The following is a 13,512-nucleotide window of genomic DNA, read 5'->3' as shown; positions in this document are numbered from 1 at the left end:
GAGTTAAATAAAGTTCGTTCAGAGCCATCGATGTGTCTGCTTGGGGGGGGATGTATACGGCTGTGATTATAATCGAAGAGAATTCTCTTGGTAGATAATGCGGTCTACATTTGATTGTGAGGAATTCTAAATCAGGTGAACAGAAGGATTTGAGTTCCTGTATGTTTCTTTCATCACACCATGTCACGTTAGTCATAAGGCATACGCCTCCGCCCCTCTTCTTACCAGAAAGTTGTTTGTTTCTGTCTGCGCGATGTGTGGAGAAACCCGTTGGCTGCACCGCTTCAGATAGAGTCTCTCCAGTGAGCCACGTTTCCGTGAAGCAAAGAACGTTACAGTCTCTGATGTCCCTCTGGAATGCTACCCTTGCTCGGATTTCATCAACCTTGTTGTCAAGAGACTGGACATTGGCAAGAAGAATGCTAGGGAGTGGTGCACGATGTGCCCGTCTCCGGAGTCTGACCAGAAGACCGCCTCGTTTCCCTCTTTTTCGGAGTTGTTTTTTTTTGGGTCGCTGCATGGAATCCACTCAGTTGTCCTGTTTGTAAGGCAGAACACAGGATCCGCGTCGCGAAAAACATATTCTTGGTAGTACTGATGGTGAGTTGATGCTGATCTTATATTCAGTAGTTCTTCTCGACTGTATGTAATGAAACCTAAGATGAGCTGGGGTACTAATGTAAGAAATAACACGTAAAAAAACAAAAAACTGCATAGTTTCCTAGGAACGCGAAGCGAGGCGGCCATCTCTGTCGGCGCCGGAAGTAGCACATAAGAGAGAGTTTTCTTTATTAGGTTATGTTGATCACAAGCTAAAATCTCCCTTATTAGACAATTTCTCAGGATCAAATACTGGCGCCCCCTTGAAATCAAGTACTTTCTCAGTGTTTCTTGAGAGAGGGAGTGCTCTGCAAAAATGTCCCTCATTAGATGGTTTTTCTCTGTCAGACAGTTCCTAACAGAGGTGGAAGTGCAACAGACTTCAGATCAATAGGTCTCAGATGGTAGTATTATTGTCATCAAGAAATCAATTACTTTATGGGTATGTTTTCAGAGAGAGAGTGTTCTTTATTAGTTTTTGTCGATCTCCAGCTATTATGTCCCTTATTTGACCTTTTTTCCGCCTTTAGACAGTTTCGAGCAGAGGGGGTATAGCTCAGTGGTAGAGCATTTGACTGCAGATCAAGAGGTCCCAGGTTCAAATCCTGATGCCCCCTTTAAATCAAGTGCTTTCAAAGAGTATTTTGAGGGTAGAGGACTCTTTTTTCGAATATGTTACTCAGGCAAAATTGTCCCTTATTAGACAATTTCTCAGGATCAAATACTGGCGCCCCCTTGAAATCAAGTACTTTCTCAGTGTTTCTTGAGAGAGGGAGTGCTCTGCAAAAATGTCCCTCATTAGATGGTTTTTCTCTGTCAGACAGTTCCTAACAGAGGTGGAAGTGCAACAGACTTCAGATCAATAGGTCTCAGATTGTAATATATTTGCCATCTTGAAATCAAATACTTTATGGGTATGTTTTCAGAGAGAGAGAGTGTTCTATATTAGTTTTTGTTGATCTCCAGCTATAATGTCCCTTATTTGACAATTTTTCCGCCTTTAGACAGTTTCTAGCAGAGGGGGTATAGCTCAGTGGTAGAGCATTTGACTGCAGATCAAGAGGTCCCAGGTTCAAATTCTGATGCCCCCTTAAAATCAAGAGCTTTCTAAGAGTATTTTGAGGGTAGAGGACTTTTTTTCCGAATATGTTACTCAGGCAAAATTGTCCCTTATTAGACAATTTCTCACGTTCAAATCCTGTCACCCCCTTGAAATCAAGTACTTTCTAAGTGTATTTTGAGAGAGGGAGTGCTCCTTTTTTGGTTATGTTACTCAGTCTAAAATGTCCCTCATTCAATGTTTTTTCTCTGTCAGACAGTTCCTATCAAAGGTGGAAGTGCAATAGACTTCAGATCAATAGGTCTCAGATTGTAATTTTTTTGTCAACTTGAAATCAAACACTTTATGGGTACGTTTTCAAAGAGACAGTTTTCTTTATTAGGTTATGTTGATCACAAGCTAAAATCTCCCTTATTAGACAATTTCTCAGGATCAAATACTGGCGCCCCCTTGAAATCAAGTACTTTCTCAGTGTTTCTTGAGAGAGGGAGTGCTCTGCAAAAATGTCCCTCATTAGATGTTTTTTCTCTGTCAGACAGTTCCTAACAGAGGTGGAAGTGCAACAGACTTCAGATCAATAGGTCTCAGATGGTAATATTATTGTCATCAAGAAATCAATTACTTTATGGGTATGTTTTCAGAGAGAGAGTGTTCTTTATTAGTTTTTGTCGATCTCCAGCTATTATGTCCCTTATTTGACCATTTTTCCGCCTTTAGACAGTTTCTAGCAGAGGGGGTATAGCTCAGTGGTAGAGCATTTGACTGCAGATCAAGAGGTCCCAGGTTCAAATCCTGATGCACCCTTTAAATCAAGTGCTTTCAAAGAGTATTTTGAGGGTAGAGGACTCTTTTTTCGAATATGTTACTCAGGCAAAATTGTCCCTTATTAGACAATTTCTCACGTTCAAATCCTGGCAGCCCCTTGAAATCAAGTACTTTCTAAGTGTATCTTGAGAGAGGGAGTGCTCCTTTTTTGGTTATGTTACTCAGTCTAAAATGTCCCTCATTCAATGGTTTTTCTCTGTCAGATAGTTCCTATCAGAGGTGGAAGTGCAATAGACTTCAGATCAATATGTCTCAGATTGTAATTTTTTTGTCAACTTGAAATCAAACACTTTATGGGTATGTTTTCAAAGAGAGAGTTTTCTTTATTAGGTTATGTTGATCACAAGCTAAAATCTCCCTTATTAGACAATTTCTCAGGATCAAATACTGGCGCCCCCTTGAAATCAACTACTTTCTAAGTGTATCTTGAGAGAGGGAGTGCTCTGCTAAAATGTCCCTCATTAGATGTTTTTTCTCTGTCAGACAGTTCCTAACAGAGGTGGAAGTGCAACAGACTTCAGATCAATAGGTCTCAGATTGTAATATATTTGCCATCTTGAAATCAAATACTTTATGGGTATGTTTTCAGAGAGAGAGAGTGTTCTATATTAGTTTTTGTTGATCTCCAGCTATAATGTCCCTTATTTGACAATTTTTCCGCCTTTAGACAGTTTCTAGCAGAGGGGGTATAGCTCAGTGGTAGAGCATTTGACTGCAGATCAAGAGGTCCCAGGTTCAAATTCTGATGCCCCCTTAAAATCAAGAGCTTTCTAAGAGTATTTTGAGGGTAGAGGACTTTTTTTCCGAATATGTTACTCAGGCAAAATTGTCCCTTATTAGACAATTTCTCACGTTCAAATCCTGTCACCCCCTTGAAATCAAGTACTTTCTAAGTGTATTTTGAGAGAGGGAGTGCTCCTTTTTTGGTTATGTTACTCAGTCTAAAATGTCCCTCATTCAATGTTTTTTCTCTGTCAGACAGTTCCTATCAAAGGTGGAAGTGCAATAGACTTCAGATCAATAGGTCTCAGATTGTAATTTTTTTGTCAACTTGAAATCAATCACTTTATGGGTACGTTTTCAAAGAGAGAGTTTTCTTTATTAGGTTATGTTGATCACAAGCTAAAATCTCCCTTATTAGACAATTTCTCAGGATCAAATACTGGCGCCCCCTTGAAATCAACTACTTTCTCAGTGTTTCTTGAGAGAGGGAGCGCTCTGCTAAAATGTCCCTCATTAGATGGTTTTTCTCTGTCAGACAGTTCCTAACAGAGGTGGAAGTGCAACAGACTTCAGATAAATAGGTGTCAGATGGTAATATTATTGTCATCAAGAAATCAATTACTTTATGGGTATGTTTTCAGAGAGAGAGTGTTCTTTATTAGTTTTTGTCGAGCTCCAGCTATTATGTCCCTTATTTGACCATTTTCCGCCTTTAGACAGTTTCTAGCAGAGGGGGTATAGCTCAGTGGTAGAGCATTTGACTGCAGATCAAGAGGTCCCAGGTTCAAATCCTGATGCCCCCTTTAAATCAAGTGCTTTCAAAGAGTATTTTGAGGGTAGAGGACTCTTTTTTCGAATATGTTACTCAGGCAAAAATGTCCCTCGTTCAATGGTTTTTCTCTGTCAGACAGTTCCTATCAGAGGAGGAAGTGCAATAGACTTGGGTATGTTTTCAGAGAGAGAGAGTTTTCTATATTAGTTTTTGTTGATCTCCAGCTATAATGTCCCTTATTAGACAATTTTTCCGCCTTTAGACAGTTTCTAGCAGAGGGGGTATAGCTCAGTGGTAGAGCATTTGACTGCAGGTCAAGAGGTCCCAGGTTCAAATCCTGATGCCCCCTTTAAATCAAGTGCTTTCAAAGAGTATTTTGAGGGTAGAGGACTCTTTTTTCGAATATGTTACTCAGACAAAATTGTCCCTTATTAGACAATTTCTCACGTTCAAATCCTGGCACCCCCTTGAAATCAAGTACTTTCTAAGTGTATCTTGAGAGAGGGAGTGCTCCTTTTTTGGTTATGTTACTCAGTCTAAAATGTCCCTCATTCAATGGTTTTTCTCTGTCAGATAGTTCCTATCAGAGGTGGAAGTGCAATAGACTTCAGATCAATATGTCTCAGATTGTAATTTTTTTGTCAACTTGAAATCAAACACTTTATGGGTATGTTTTCAAAGAGAGAATCAAATCAAATCAAATCAAATTTTATTTGTCACATACACATGGTTAGCAGATGTTAATGCGAGTGTAGCGAAATGCTTGTGCTTCTAGTTCCGACAATGCAGTAATAACCAACAAGTAATCTAACTAACAATTCCAAAACTACTGTCTTGTACACAGTGTAAGGGGATAAAGAATATGTACATAAGGATATATGAATGAGTGATGGTACAGAGCAGCATAGGCAAGATACAGTAGATGGTATCGAGTACAGTATGTACAAATGAGATGAGTATGTAAACAAAGTGGCATAGTTAAAGTGGCTAGTGATACATGTATTACATAAGGATACAGTCGATGATATAGAGTACAGTATATACGTATGCATATGAGATGAATAATGTAGGGTAAGTAACATTATATAAGGTAGCATTGTTTAAAGTGAATAGTGATATATTTACATAATTTCCCATCAATTCCCATTATTAAAGTGGCTGGAGTTGAGTCAGTGTCAGTGTGTTGGCAGCAGCCACTCAATGTTAGTGGTGGCTGTTTAACAGTCTGATGGCCTTGAGATAGAAGCTGTTTTTCAGTCTCTCGGTCCCAGCTTTGATGCACCTGTACTGACCTCGCCTTCTGGATGATAGCGGGGTGAACAGGCAGTGGCTCGGGTGGTTGATGTCCTTGATGATCTTTATGGCCTTCCTGTGACATCGGGTGGTGTAGGTGTCCTGGAGGGCAGGTAGTTTGCCCCCGGTGATGCGTTGTGCAGACCTCACCACCCTCTGGAGAGCCTTACGGTTGAGGGCGGAGCAGTTGCCGTACCAGGCGGTGATACAGCCCGCCAGGATGCTCTCGATTGTGCATCTGTAGAAGTTTGTGAGTGCTTTTGGTGACAAGCCAAATTTCTTCAGCCTCCTGAGGTTGAAGAGGCGCTGCTGCGCCTTCTTCACAATGCTGTCTGTGTGAGTGGACCAATTCAGTTTGTCTGTGATGTGTATGCCGAGGAACTTAAAACTTGATACCCTCTCCACTACTGTTCCATCGATGTGGATAGGGGGGTGTTCCCTCTGCTGTTTCCTGAAGTCCACAATCATCTCCTTAGTTTTGTTGACGTTGAGTGTGAGGTTATTTTCCTGACACCACACTCCGAGGGCCCTCACCTCCTCCCTGTAGGCCGTCTCGTCGTTTTTGGTAATCAAGCCTACCACTGTTGTGTCGTCCGCAAACTTGATGATTGAGTTGGAGGCGTGCGTGGCCACGCAGTCGTGGGTGAACAGGGAGTACAGGAGAGGGCTCAGAACGCACCCTTGTGGGGCCCCAGTGTTGAGGATCAGCGGGGAGGAGATGTTGTTGCCTACCCTCACCACCTGGGGGCGGCCCGTCAGGAAGTCCAGTACCCAGTTGCACAGGGCGGGGTCGAGACCCAGGGTCTCGAGCTTGATGACGAGCTTGGAGGGTACTATGGTGTTGAATGCCGAGCTGTAGTCAATGAACAGCATTCTCACATAGGTATTCCTCTTGTCCAGATGGGTTAGGGCGGTGTGCAGTGTGGTTGAGATTGCATCGTCTGTGGACCTATTTGGGCGGTAAGCAAATTGGAGTGGGTCTAGGGTGTCAGGTAGGGTGGAGGTGATATGGTCCTTGACTAGTCTCTCAAAGCACTTCATGATGACGGAAGTGAGTGCTACGGGGCGGTAGTCGTTTAGCTCAGTTACCTTAGCTTTCTTGGGAACAGGAACAATGGTGGCCCTCTTGAAGCATGTGGGAACAGCAGACTGGTATAGGGATTGATTGAATATGTCCGTAAACACACCGGCCAGCTGGTCTGCGCATGCTCTGAGGGCGCGGCTGGGGATGCCGTCTGGGCCTGCAGCCTTGCGAGGGTTAACACGTTTAAATGTCTTACTCACCTCGGCTGCAGTGAAGGAGAGACCGCATGTTTTCGTTGCCGGCCGTGTCAGTGGCACTGTATTGTCCTCAAAGCGGGCAAAAAAGTTGTTTAGTCTGCCTGGGAGCAGGACATCCTGGTCCGTGACTGGGCTGGATTTCTTCCTGTAGTCCGTGATTGACTGTAGACCCTGCCACATGCCTCTTGTGTCTGAGCCGTTGAATTGAGATTCTACTTTGTCTCTGTACTGACGCTTAGCTTGTTTGATAGCCTTGCGGAGGGAATAGCTGCACTGTTTGTATTCGGTCATGTTACCAGACACCTTCCCCTGATTAAAAGCAGTGGTTCGCGCTTTCAGTTTCACGCGAATGCTGCCATCAATCCACGGTTTCTGGTTAGGGAATGTTTTAATCGTTGCTATGGGAACGACATCTTCAACGCACGTTCTAATGAACTCACACACCGAATCAGCGTATTCGTCAATGTTGTTGTCTGACGCAATACGAAACATGTCCCAGTCCACGTGGTGGAAGCAGTCTTGGAGTGTGGAGTCAGCTTGGTCGGACCAGCGTTGGACAGACCTCAGCGTGGGAGCCTCTTGTTTTAGTTTCTGTCTGTAGGCAGGGATCAACAAAATGGAGTCGTGGTCAGCTTTTCCGAAAGGGGGGCGGGGCAGGGCCTTATATGCGTCGCGGAAGTTAGAGTAACAATGATCCAAGGTCTTTCCACCCCTGGTTGCGCAATCGATATGCTGATAAAATTTAGGGAGTCTTGTTTTCAGATTAGCCTTGTTAAAATCCCCAGCTACAATGAATGCAGCCTCCGGATGAATGGTTTCCAGTTTGCAAAGAGTTAAATAAAGTTTGTTCAGAGCCATCGATGTGTCTGCTTGGGGGGGGATGTATACGGCTGTGATTATAATCGAAGAGAATTCTCTTGGTAGATAATGCGGTCTACATTTGATTGTGAGGAATTCTAAATCAGGTGAACAGAAGGATTTGAGTTCCTGTATGTTTCTTTCATCACACCATGTCACGTTAGTCATAAGGCATACGCCCCCGCCCCTCTTCTTACCAGAAAGTTGTTTGTTTCTGTCTGCGCGATGTGTGGAGAAACCCGTTGGCTGCACCGCTTCGGATAGAGTCTCTCCAGTGAGCCACGTTTCCGTGAAGCAAAGAACGTTACAGTCTCTGATGTCCCTCTGGAATGCTACCCTTGCTCGGATTTCATCAACCTTGTTGTCAAGAGACTGGACATTGGCAAGAAGAATGCTAGGGAGTGGTGCACGATGTGCCCGTCTCCGGAGTCTGACCAGAAGACCGCCTCGTTTCCCTCTTTTTCGGAGTTGTTTTTTTTTTGGGTCGCTGCATGGAATCCACTCAGTTGTCCTGTTTGTAAGGCAGAACACAGGATCCGCGTCGCGAAAAACATATTCTTGGTAGTACTGATGGTGAGTTGATGCTGATCTTATATTCAGTAGTTCTTCTCGACTGTATGTAATGAAACCTAAGATGAGCTGGGGTACTAATGTAAGAAATAACACGTAAAAAAACAAAAAACTGCATAGTTTCCTAGGAACGCGAAGCGAGGCGGCCATCTCTGTCGGCGCCGGAAGTAGCACATAAGAGAGAGTTTTCTTTATTAGGTTATGTTGATCACAAGCTAAAATCTCCCTTATTAGACAATTTCTCAGGATCAAATACTGGCGCCCCCTTGAAATCAAGTACTTTCTCAGTGTTTCTTGAGAGAGGGAGTGCTCTGCAAAAATGTCCCTCATTAGATGGTTTTTCTCTGTCAGACAGTTCCTAACAGAGGTGGAAGTGCAACAGACTTCAGATCAATAGGTCTCAGATGGTAATATTATTGTCATCAAGAAATCAATTACTTTATGGGTATGTTTTCAGAGAGAGAGTGTTCTTTATTAGTTTTTGTCGATCTCCAGCTATTATGTCCCTTATTTCACAATTTTTCCGCCTTTAGACAGTTTCTAGCAGAGGGGGTATAGCTCAGTGGTAGAGCATTTGACTGCACATCAAGAGGTCCCAGGTTCAAATCCTGATGCCCCCTTTAAATCAAGCGCTTTCAAAGAGTATTTTGAGGGTAGAGGACTCTTTTTTCGAATATGTTACTCAGGCAAAATTGTCCCTTATTAGACAATTTCTCACGTTCAAATCCTGGCAGCCCCTTGAAATCAAGTACTTTCTAAGTGTATCTTGAGAGAGGGAGTGCTCCTTTTTTGGTTATGTTACTCAGTCTAAAATGTCCCTCATTCAATGGTTTTTCTCTGTCAGATAGTTCCTATCAGAGGTGGAAGTGCAATAGACTTCAGATCAATATGTCTCAGATTGTAATTTTTTTGTCAACTTGAAATCAAACACTTTATGGGTATGTTTTCAAAGAGAGAGTTTTCTTTATTAGGTTATGTTGATCACAAGCTAAAATCTCCCTTATTAGACAATTTCTCAGGATCAAATACTGGCGCCCCCTTGAAATCAACTTCTTTGTAAGTGTATCTTGAGAGAGGGAGTGCTCTGCTAAAATGTCCCTCATTAGATGTTTTTTCTCTGTCAGACAGTTCCTAACAGAGGTGGAAGTGCAACAGACTTCAGATCAATAGGTCTCAGATTGTAATATATTTGCCATCTTGAAATCAAATACTTTATGGGTATGTTTTCAGAGAGAGAGAGTGTTCTATATTAGTTTTTGTTGATCTCCAGCTATAATGTCCCTTATTTGACCATTTTTCCGCCTTTAGACAGTTTCTAGCAGAGGGGGTATAGCTCAGTGGTAGGGCATTTGACTGCACATCAAGAGGTCCCAGGTTCAAATCCTGATGCCCCCTTTAAATCAAGCGCTTTCAAAGAGTATTTTGAGGGTAGAGGACTCTTTTTTCGAATATGTTACTCAGGCAAAATTGTCCCTTATTAGACAATTTCTCACGTTCAAATCCTGGCAGCCCCTTGAAATCAAGTACTTTCTAAGTGTATCTTGAGAGAGGGAGTGCTCCTTTTTTGGTTATGTTACTCAGTCTAAAATGTCCCTCATTCAATGGTTTTTCTCTGTCAGATAGTTCCTATCAGAGGTGGAAGTGCAATAGACTTCAGATCAATATGTCTCAGATTGTAATTTTTTTGTCAACTTGAAATCAAACACTTTATGGGTATGTTTTCAAAGAGAGAGTTTTCTTTATTAGGTTATGTTGATCACAAGCTAAAATCTCCCTTATTAGACAATTTCTCAGGATCAAATCCTGGCGCCCCCTCGAAATCAAGTACTTTCTAAGTGTATCTTGAGAGAGGGAGTGCTCCTTTTTTGGTTATGTTACTCAGTCTAAAATGTCCCTCATTCAATGGTTTTTCTCTGTCAGACAGTTCCTATCAGAGGAGGAAGTGCAATAGACTTCAGATCAATAGGTTATGTTGATCACAAGCTAAAATCTCCCTTATTAGACAATTTCTCAGGATCAAATCCTGGCGCCCCCTTGAAATCAAGTACTTTCTCAGTGTTTCTTGAGAGAGGGAGTGCTCTGCAAAAATGTCCCTCATTAGATGTTTTTTCTCAGTGAGACAGTTCCTAACAGAGGTGGAAGTGCAACAGACTTCAGATCAATAGGTCTCAGATTGTAATTTATTTGTCATCTTCAAATCAAATACTTTATGGGTATGTTTTCAGAGAGAGAGTGTTCTTTATCAGTTTTTGTCGATCTCCAGCTATTATGTCCCTTATTAGACAATTTTTCCGCCTTTAGACAGTTTCTAGCAGAGGGGGTATAGCTCAGTGGTAGAGCATGTGAGGCTGTGACTGTGACTGTAGATCAAGCATGTGACTGTAGATCAAGAGGTCCCAGGTTCAAACCCTGATGCCCCCTTTAAATCAAGTGCTTTCAAAGAGTATTTTGAGGGTAGAGGACTCTTTTTTTCGATATGTTACTCAGGCAAAATTGTCCCTTATTAGACAATTTCTCAAGTTCAAATCCTGTCACCCCCTTGAAATCAAGTACTTTATAAGTGTATTTTGAGAGAGGGAGTGCTCCTTTTTTGGTTATGTTACTCAGTCTAAAATGTCCCTCATTCAATGGTTTTTCTCTGTCAGACAGTTCCTATCAAATCCTGGCGCCCCCCTTGAAATGAAATCAAGTACTTTCTAAGTGTATTTTGAGAGAGGGAGTGCTCCTTTTTTGGTTATGTTACTCAGTCTAAAATGTCCCTCATTCAATGGTTTTTCTCTGTCAGACAGTTCCTATCAGAGGAGGAAGTGCAATAGACTTCAGATCAATAGGTCTCAGATTGTAATTTTTTTGTCAACTTGAAATCAAACACTTTATGGGTACGTTTTCAAAGAGAGAGTTTTCTTTATTAGGTTATGTTGATCACAAGCTAAAATCTCCCTTGTTAGACAATTTGACAGTATCAAATCCTGGCGCCCCCCTTGAAATCAAGTACTTTCTCAGTGTTTCTTGAGAGAGGGAGTGCTCTGCTAAAATGTCCCTCATTAGATGGTTTTTCTCTGTCAGACAGTTCCTAACAGAGGTGGAAGTGCAACAGACTTCAGATCAATAGGTCTCAGATTGTAATATATTTGTCATCTTCAAATCAAATACTTTATGGGTATGTTTTCAGAGAGAGAGTGTTCTTCATTAGTTTTTGTTGATCTCCAGCTATAATGTCCCTTATTAGACAATTTTTCCGCCTTTAGACAGTTTCTAGTAGAGGGGGTATAGCTCAGTGGTAGAGCATTTGACTGCAGATCAAGAGGTCCCAGGTTCAAATCCTGATGCCCCCTTTAAATCAAGTGCTTTCAAAGAGTATTTTGAGGGTAGAGTACTCTTTTTTCCGAATATGTTACTCAGGCAAAATTGTCCATTATTAGACAATTTCTCAAGTTCAAATCCTGTCACCCCCTTGAAATCAAGTACTTTCTAAGTGTATTTTGAGAGAGGGAGTGCTCCTTTTTTGGTTATGTTACTCAGTCTAAAATGTCCCTCATTCAATGGTTTTTCTCTGTCAGACAGTTCCTATCAGAGGAGGAAGTGCAATAGACTTCAGATCAATAGGTCTCAGATTGTAATTTGTTTGTCAACTTGAAATCAAACACTTTATGGGTACATTTTCAAAGAGAGAGTTTTCTTTATTAGGTTATGTTGATCACAAGCTAAAATCTCCCTTGTTAGACAATTTCTCAGTATCAAATCCTGGCGCCACCCTTGAAATCAAGTACTTTCTAAGTGTATCTTGAGAGAGGGAGTGCTCCTTTTTTGGTTATGTTACTCAGTCTAAAATGTTCCTCATTCAATGGTTTTTCTCTGTCAGACAGTTCCTATCAGAGGTGGAAGTGCAATAGACTTCAGATCAATAGGTCTCAGATTGTAATATATTTGTCATCTTCAAATCAAATACTTTATGGGTATGTTTTCAGAGAGAGAGTGTTCTTCATTAGTTTTTGTTGATCTCCAGCTATAATGTCCCTTATTAGACAATTTTTCAGCCTTTAGACAGTTTCAAGCAGAGGGGGTATAGCTCAGTGGTAGAGCATTTGACTGCAGATCAAGAGGTCCCAGATTCAAATCCTGATGCCCCCTTTAAATCAAGTGCTTTCAAAGAGTATTTTGAGGGTAGAGGACTCTTTTTTCGAATATGTTACTCAGGCAAAATTGTCCCTTATTAGACAATTTCTCAAGTTCAAATCCTGTCACCCGCTTGAAATCAAGTACTTTCTAAGTGTATTTTGAGAGAGGGAGTGCTCCTTTTTTGGTTACGTTACTCAGTCTAAAATGTCCCTCATTCAATGGTTTTTCTCTGTCAGACAGTTCCTATCAGAGGAGGAAGTGCAATAGACTTCAGATCAATAGGTCTCAGATTGTAATTTTTTTGTCAACTTGAAATCAAACACTTTATGGGTACGTTTTCAAAGAGAGAGTTTTCTTTATTAGGTTATGTTGATCACAAGCTAAAATCTCCCTTGTTAGACAATTTGACAGTATCAAATCCTGGCGCCCCCCTTGAAATCAAGTACTTTCTCAGTGTTTCTTGAGAGAGGGAGTGCTCTGCTAAAATGTCCCTCATTACATGGTTTTTCTCTGTCAGACAGTTCCTAACAGAGGTGGAAGTGCAACAGACTTCAGATCAATAGGTCTCAGATTGTAATATATTTGTCATCTTCAAATCAAATACTTTATGGGTATGTTTTCAGAGAGAGAGTGTTCTTCATTAGTTTTTGTTGATCTCCAGCTATAATGTCCCTTATTAGACAATTTTTCGGCCTTTAGACAGTTTCAAGCAGAGGGGGTATAGCTCAGTGGTAGAGCATTTGACTGCAGATCAAGAGGTCCCAGATTCAAATCCTGATGCCCCCTTTAAATCAAGTGCTTTCAAAGAGTATTTTGAGGGTAGAGGACTCTTTTTTCGAATATGTTACTCAGGCAAAATTGTCCCTTATTAGACAATTTCTCAAGTTCAACTCCTGTCACCCGCTTGAAATCAAGTACTTTCTAAGTGTATTTTGAGAGAGGGAGTGCTCCTTTTTTGGTTACGTTACTCAGTCTAAAATGTCCCTCATTCAATGGTTTTTCTCTGTCAGACAGTTCCTATCAGAGGAGGAAGTGCAATAGACTTCAGATCAATAGGTCTCAGATTGTAATTTTTTTGTCAACTTGAAATCAAACACTTTATGGGTACGTTTTCAAAGAGAGAGTTTTCTTTATTAGGTTATGTTGATCACAAGCTAAAATCTCCCTTGTTAGACAATTTGACAGTATCAAATCCTGGCGCCCCCCTTGAAATCAAGTACTTTCTCAGTGTTTCTTGAGAGAGGGAGTGCTCTGCTAAAATGTCCCTCATTACATGGTTTTTCTCTGTCAGACAGTTCCTAACAGAGGTGGAAGTGCAACAGACTTCAGATCAATAGGTCTCAGATTGTAATATATTTGTCATCTTCAAATCAAATACTTTATGGGTATGTTTTCAGAGAGAGAGTGTTCT

At 41.3% G+C, this 13,512-nt stretch overlaps 11 non-coding genes across 11 annotated transcripts; all 11 read left to right on the top strand.

Annotated features, from left to right (window-relative positions):
• The first annotated feature begins 1,145 nt into the window (after positions 1-1,145).
• Positions 1,146-1,217, top strand: trnac-gca. Its single transcript has one exon. It is a non-coding gene; the product is annotated as a tRNA-Cys (tRNA).
• Positions 1,218-1,619: 402 nt separating this feature from the next.
• On the top strand, positions 1,620-1,691 carry trnac-gca. The gene has a single exon. It is a non-coding gene; the product is annotated as a tRNA-Cys (tRNA).
• Positions 1,692-2,392: 701 nt separating this feature from the next.
• Positions 2,393-2,464, top strand: trnac-gca. Its single transcript has one exon. It is a non-coding gene; the product is annotated as a tRNA-Cys (tRNA).
• Positions 2,465-3,167: 703 nt separating this feature from the next.
• Positions 3,168-3,239, top strand: trnac-gca. Its single transcript has one exon. It is a non-coding gene; the product is annotated as a tRNA-Cys (tRNA).
• A 700-nt stretch (positions 3,240-3,939) lies between these two features.
• On the top strand, positions 3,940-4,011 carry trnac-gca. The gene has a single exon. It is a non-coding gene; the product is annotated as a tRNA-Cys (tRNA).
• A 246-nt stretch (positions 4,012-4,257) lies between these two features.
• On the top strand, positions 4,258-4,329 carry trnac-gca. Its single transcript has one exon. It is a non-coding gene; the product is annotated as a tRNA-Cys (tRNA).
• Positions 4,330-8,530: 4,201 nt separating this feature from the next.
• Positions 8,531-8,602, top strand: trnac-gca. Its single transcript has one exon. It is a non-coding gene; the product is annotated as a tRNA-Cys (tRNA).
• A 703-nt stretch (positions 8,603-9,305) lies between these two features.
• On the top strand, positions 9,306-9,377 carry trnac-gca. Its single transcript has one exon. It is a non-coding gene; the product is annotated as a tRNA-Cys (tRNA).
• A 1,868-nt stretch (positions 9,378-11,245) lies between these two features.
• trnac-gca lies at positions 11,246-11,317 on the top strand. Its single transcript has one exon. It is a non-coding gene; the product is annotated as a tRNA-Cys (tRNA).
• Positions 11,318-12,041: 724 nt separating this feature from the next.
• trnac-gca lies at positions 12,042-12,113 on the top strand. The gene has a single exon. It is a non-coding gene; the product is annotated as a tRNA-Cys (tRNA).
• A 702-nt stretch (positions 12,114-12,815) lies between these two features.
• trnac-gca lies at positions 12,816-12,887 on the top strand. The gene has a single exon. It is a non-coding gene; the product is annotated as a tRNA-Cys (tRNA).
• Positions 12,888-13,512: the final 625 nt, after the last annotated feature.

Source organism: Oncorhynchus mykiss, chromosome 31, assembly GCF_013265735.2.
Source record: "Oncorhynchus mykiss isolate Arlee chromosome 31, USDA_OmykA_1.1, whole genome shotgun sequence".
In the NCBI taxonomy this organism is placed as follows: domain Eukaryota; kingdom Metazoa; phylum Chordata; class Actinopteri; order Salmoniformes; family Salmonidae; genus Oncorhynchus; species Oncorhynchus mykiss.
This window is presented reverse-complemented; position numbering and strand designations above follow the sequence as displayed.